Below are 5,626 nucleotides of genomic sequence, written 5' to 3'. Positions count from 1 at the left end.
GTGCATTGTGTCTCTGGTAACTGAATGGTTTGTGAGCAGCTGGGAGACATCTCCAGGGGACACTAGGGACACCAGAGGCTGAGATCTCATGGGGCACCCATGTCCTCTAGGATGCTGTGGACAAAAGCCAGTGATGTGTGGACATGGCTATAATCGGTGACCTGTTTGGGGCTATAGACCAGGGAGACCTGAGAAATTCAGATTCATATGGAATAAACCACTGAAGTTAGAGGTGAGAGAAACCTTAGAGATCAGAGTCCAACCCTTCACTCTGCTGAAAGGAAGCAGAACCCAGGGAGAAAGGCAAGTTTTCCAGGGCAGGCAGCTAAGACGGAACTGAGTTCTAGCCTCGCTGTCTTTGGTACCTAGGGAGTTTGGGGAACTTACATATATCTGATATTTCCTTAAGACCACTGAGACTTGGAAGGGTGGGCTGATGCTAAGAGGCAAGCAGCCTATAGGTTGGGTGGGTTGCACATGACCTGTGACCAGAGGGACAAAAATAATGCCAGCATGCCCCAAATGTCTCCTCACCGGGGAGTGGAAGTCCATGGTGACAAAAAAGGTGAGCAGATGCTGAAGTGGAGAAGGGGTGGAAGCAGAGGACAGTGACAAAATGGGACCACTTCGTATTTTCACTGGAGGCCCCTGACCCATTTGCCCCCTCCAGGCAGGATTCCTGGGTTTCAAATGGCCTGATGTGCTTCAGCCATGTGCTGAAAACTCCCCTTTCCCAGGACAGCTGATGTGCCCATCTGACCTCATGCTCAGGTTCTTAAGCCTTATTTCACTGCACGTAAAGAGGGGGGAAGAGGAGAGGAAAGGAAAACAAAAGAAAAAGAAATAAGCCGAGAAAATGGGAGTGGAGACAGGGTCGGAGCAGAGGAAGGGGAGACGTACAGAGACACACAGAGAGAAAGAGCAGGCGTGGGCCATAAATTGCTTCCAGGGTGTAAGGAACCACAGACGCCCACCTTCAAGGCCTCCTGGGGCCACTGTGTAATAGCATCCAGCCCCCTGGCTGCAGGTGGGCCTCTCACCTGCCTCCCATTAGAGCTCCTTGCCTCTGGAAACCAGCATGATTTATGAATCCCACTGGGCTCGTGGCCAGACAGCCACCCCTCACCCATCACATCCCGGCTGACCCCCAGTTGCCCTTCTTCTTGCACGCAGTACAGCAGGTGGATTTGAATTTCTAATGACTGCAGACACCTGTGTTTCCCTGAGGCGCTCACCATGGTGATGGAGAACAGACCCAGGCCATAGCCAGGAGGAAGAGCGCAGTGGAGGAAATATGAGAGACAGGACTTGTTGGAGGCATGGAATATCCCTGAAAGGGTGGACCCTGTTAGATTTCATTAACTGTTTACATTTCCCTGCCTGCATTCCACTGGTCACCTGCCCAGACACACAAGTGGAAACACAAACCTTAAATGAGATCAGATTTTCCAATGAAATATGATAAGAAAAAAGGGGCCCAATGCTAAATCACAGGTAAATTTGCCCAGTCCACCAGAGGGACATGCGTGAGCAGCCCGGTGAGAATGTGGTCCTGGTCCAGCCTGACTTAGGGTTGTCCGGAGGCCCTGAGAGGCCCAATGTGAAGGAGAAGGACTAACATAGGTTTACAGAGCCCAAGGGAAGCTGGAATAGTGTTGCATAGGCTTGGATTTATGGGGAGGAGGGTGCCTGCCAGATCCCTTCCAACCTCTAACTCCTTTGGAGAGTAGCACACTTCTCCTGGTTACGATTCTGTTGCAGCTCATGGAAACTCAAGATGGAAAGTTTGAGGCCTCAGGTCAAGCCAGCAATGCAGAGGAAAGAGAAGACTTTGTTATAAGACCGAAATCCCTCAAGATGCAGCACAGTTCATCTTGTTGCTTACCTCAAGTTCCTTAGTAAAGAGTAACCCCTTCATTCCCAAAAAGCGTTCCCAGGGATCAAGTCAGGCTAAATCGTTGGTGCCAGCTCTCAAGGGCCAGCACTTCTCTGCTGCTGCTGCTTAAGGGGAAAAGTGGTCCTTGCTCAAAACCTTCGTGACTCTCCTAGAGAGTCTGTTAAAAGAGCTTTCCCCTCTATCAATAGTCCAACCTATGACCTTAGAGGCGGTAACTTCTGCTCCTTTAAGTTCTTACTCCTCAAACTATAATACATAGTATCATTGGCATCATTAGCATTATTTGGGTTTTTGTTAGAAATATAAAATCTCAGGTCCCTGGCCCAGTCCTACTGGATCAGAATAGAGCCATATCAGGGGCTCAGGATTGGGCCTTGTTGCTCACAGGTTATTTGGAGGTGGTAGTCGTTGATTGGCTCAGTAAGCAGCAGTCCGGGCTGTTGTGTCAAGTGACCTCTATTTCTGCTAGCATGGCCATTCTGTTCATGTGCCCCTCATGTCAGGTTTGGGTAGCTGGTGGCAAATACTGGCTAATATCACCCAGCTGAGTCATTTCTACTGTCTACTTAAGTGACTTTTCCTTGGTAGATGCTTTCTTGTCTACCATGATCATATTTTTTTGGTCATACGTAGTGCCCACTGCCATATGCCCAACCACATGCCTATACTTTAGGCCTCCTTGTCTCCACTCATTTAGTCCTTTTCATTTCAGGCTCCTGATCAGCCGGTGAGGCCATTGACCACTGTCCATGAGTTACATATGTTCTCACTTCAGGCTACTTTTCCTTCCACACAAAGCAGATGACTTGGTGCATCACTCAGAGCTCTACCCACTGGAAAAACTTTCCTTAGCTCTGTCATTCAAGTCTGCTCTCTGATGCACCCACCATCCACTTCCATTTGAGCTCACACTCCGAGATGTTCCATGTGGGATTTTTCTCCTTCAGCTTGTTGTATTGGTAAACGCCCCTCACAATGGCTGTAGGTGCAAGTGGAGAGAGAGGCACTGGGCAGCCATGGAGGATGGCATGGGAGTCTGGGGTTCCTACTCATGAAGCCTGATTGTGCCCTCTGGTCCTGCTTGGGATCCATTCTGGATGTACCAGTGTCATCTTAGGATGGCCTGCTATGGTCTCGGGTAACTTTATGACTTGGAGGGTCTGATAGAACTCAGCTCATGATGGGCAATTATCTATTAATGGTCATTTGATACCACAGAATCAAATATCCCATGTCCACGAGGGCCCATTAACACTCTAGGATATGTTCCTCAAAAGCAAATGCTGTAGATGACATGGCCTTGGTCTAGAATCCCAGAGGTCTGTGTTGTGATTCTCCCACTGGAGCTTGCTATAAGGTCCTTACTTCATCCTTTCCCACCACTGACATCTCCAACAACAGATGGCCTGGTGGGTCATATGCTTCAAGTGGCAGGGCTATTTGAGAGCTCGTTTGGAGGTTCTAGCAGGGGAGTGCAGCTACTCTTGACCGAAGACCAATACTCTCCTCTGGGGGGAAGGGTGTCCTCTTTGACCGACCATGCAGCTTTGGGAGGGATGCACATGGATCGGCGAGGAAAGAGGGGGACACCTGCCTAGCCAGCCAGACCAGCCAAATTCAACCCTGGTGATCAATGGGGTGACAGATGTCACAGTCAGATCGCCCTCACATCTATGGCAGAGCTATTTGTACCAGGGCCTGGACTGACTGCAGGTCCCTTTCTTGTTCCAGGCCCCATGCAGAGCTGGCTACCTTTCAGATTTCCTGGCATATGGGCTGGAATAGTATTGCTAGGTGTTGACTGTGTTGTCTCCAGAACCCAACCCAGGGAGGCCTGACAGACATCATATTTCATTCTTGGTGGAAGTGATGAAAAATGCAGCAATATGTCTTTCACTTTGGACAGTATTTCTCAGCATGCCCCTGATCTCTGGACCCCTGAAAACTTCAGCAGTGTGCTCTGCCTCTGCATCTTCATCGGGTTTATCTCCCACCACCTGAAGTGAGATGCTTTCCCAAGGCCTCCAGTGTGCTAGCAGCTCTTACTGTCCCTGCTCTGTCACTGCTGTAATGACTCGATGTGATATTCTGCAGGATGTCCAGATGGTCCAGATTTCCTTCTGTGAGGGCAGGAGAATTAACAGAGACCTAGGACGGTACTGTAAATTATTGTCCATTCCACATGAGTCTCTTCTCTGATTGGGATGTTTAAGCTGCTCTAGCAAAGATACCATGAATGACACGACAGCCATATTGGAACTACTTCTTGGTTGAGTATGTGATTGTCTTCTGCCATTTTACCAGTATCCATCTGTTTTCTGCAGGGACCTGATTGGTGAATTAAATTGAAATATGGAGATATGAAAAAGACCATCGCCGCTGCATCATAAAGATTCTTGAGGGTGGCATTAATCTCCACCATTCCCCAGGAATGTGATATGGTTTTTGATTCACTACCTTGGGAAGGGGAAGGCGGTTTCAGAGGCGTTTATTCGGCCTTTCTATTATGATGGGCCAAGGATTGCATGTAGGAGTTCAACAACTGAGTATGTCAATCCCAATTATATATTTGGAGAACAGAAAAAATGATCACGAGGTGGGTCCATGGCCTCACTGGACCCATTGTAACTTGGCATTTGGCCAGGACTCATTTTATTAACTTGCTCTTATATGCCTCTAACCGGTGGGCATGATGCCATTTCAGGTTTCTAGGTATCAATGTCATTTGTGTCCAGTAATCCTCAGAATGTATGGGTGTTTCTCTCTCCTCAGTCCACAGTCATCTGAGTAAGTTCTGTCTCCAGAACCCAACCCAGGGTGGCCTGACAGACATCATATTTCATTCTTGGTGGCAGTGATGAAATATGCATGTCTTTGTATGTCTTTTTAGGGAAATGTCAAAGGAATCATTATATTATATACTTGTCGTGATGTTGCTGTTCTTCCATTCGTCTCTATAGCCAACAAGTTCTTGGTATGAAAACTGGCTCAGGTCTAGGAATTGAGCAAGGTTCATGACTTACTGTTGGGGTTACCACCCTCAGCGTCCTGCTCATCATTCTTGCTTTTTTTGATTGATTATATTAAGCAGCAACCCTGCTTGTCTACCTATCTGTTTTCTCCCTAAGGAGAATGTGTTCTACTAACCATCTTCACAACTCCTTTTGGGTTAAGCCCCCTAGGATGTCCCTTCAAGTCTGCTGGTTTTGAGGGTAATTGTAGGGCCCACCTTTTATGGTAGTTAAATACCATCACCTGGACTCTATTTCTTCAAGTCCTCATCATTCCCTGGGCTATTAGTAGGCCAAGTCCTGTGACTTATCTCCTACAGTCAACCCTAGCCTGTAGGAAAGCCACCACTGAATGGCTTAGTGGTCAGCATATTCCTGATGGCCTTGATGAACAGTGTGTTCTCTGTATCCTTCCATGGAACAAAATCTCTGATGGATCTTCTGCCCTTACATAATATATCCATCCAATCCAGCATGCCTACTTCCCTGAGCCATTTAACCCCACCATCTCTGTGGCATCTCGGGCATTACCACTTGGGTTGGGATGGGCTATTGCTTTCTCCAGGTTTCTAAGAGTTACCTAACAGCAAACTTGCACATACCCTAGGTTTCTTGCTAGGGTGTATAGCCCATGTCCCTAAAGAATACTCACAAGTAAATGAACTCTTGCTGATCCATTCTTATGTTCTGTACTCCTTGATCAAGCACGCTCAAGATC

General features: G+C 47.8%; 1 protein-coding gene across 4 annotated transcripts in view; it reads left to right on the top strand.

Annotated features, from left to right (window-relative positions):
* The window catches only part of PAMR1 (peptidase domain containing associated with muscle regeneration 1), an 85,002-nt gene that overhangs the window by 6,871 nt on the left and 72,505 nt on the right, over positions 1-5,626 (top strand). The window lies entirely within an intron of this gene.

Source organism: Myotis lucifugus, unplaced genomic scaffold (genome assembly GCF_000147115.1).
Source record: "Myotis lucifugus unplaced genomic scaffold, Myoluc2.0 scaffold_502, whole genome shotgun sequence".
NCBI classification, from domain to species: domain Eukaryota; kingdom Metazoa; phylum Chordata; class Mammalia; order Chiroptera; family Vespertilionidae; genus Myotis; species Myotis lucifugus.
The sequence above is the reverse complement of the archived record's forward strand: the minus strand, read 5'-3'. Positions and strand labels throughout refer to the sequence as shown.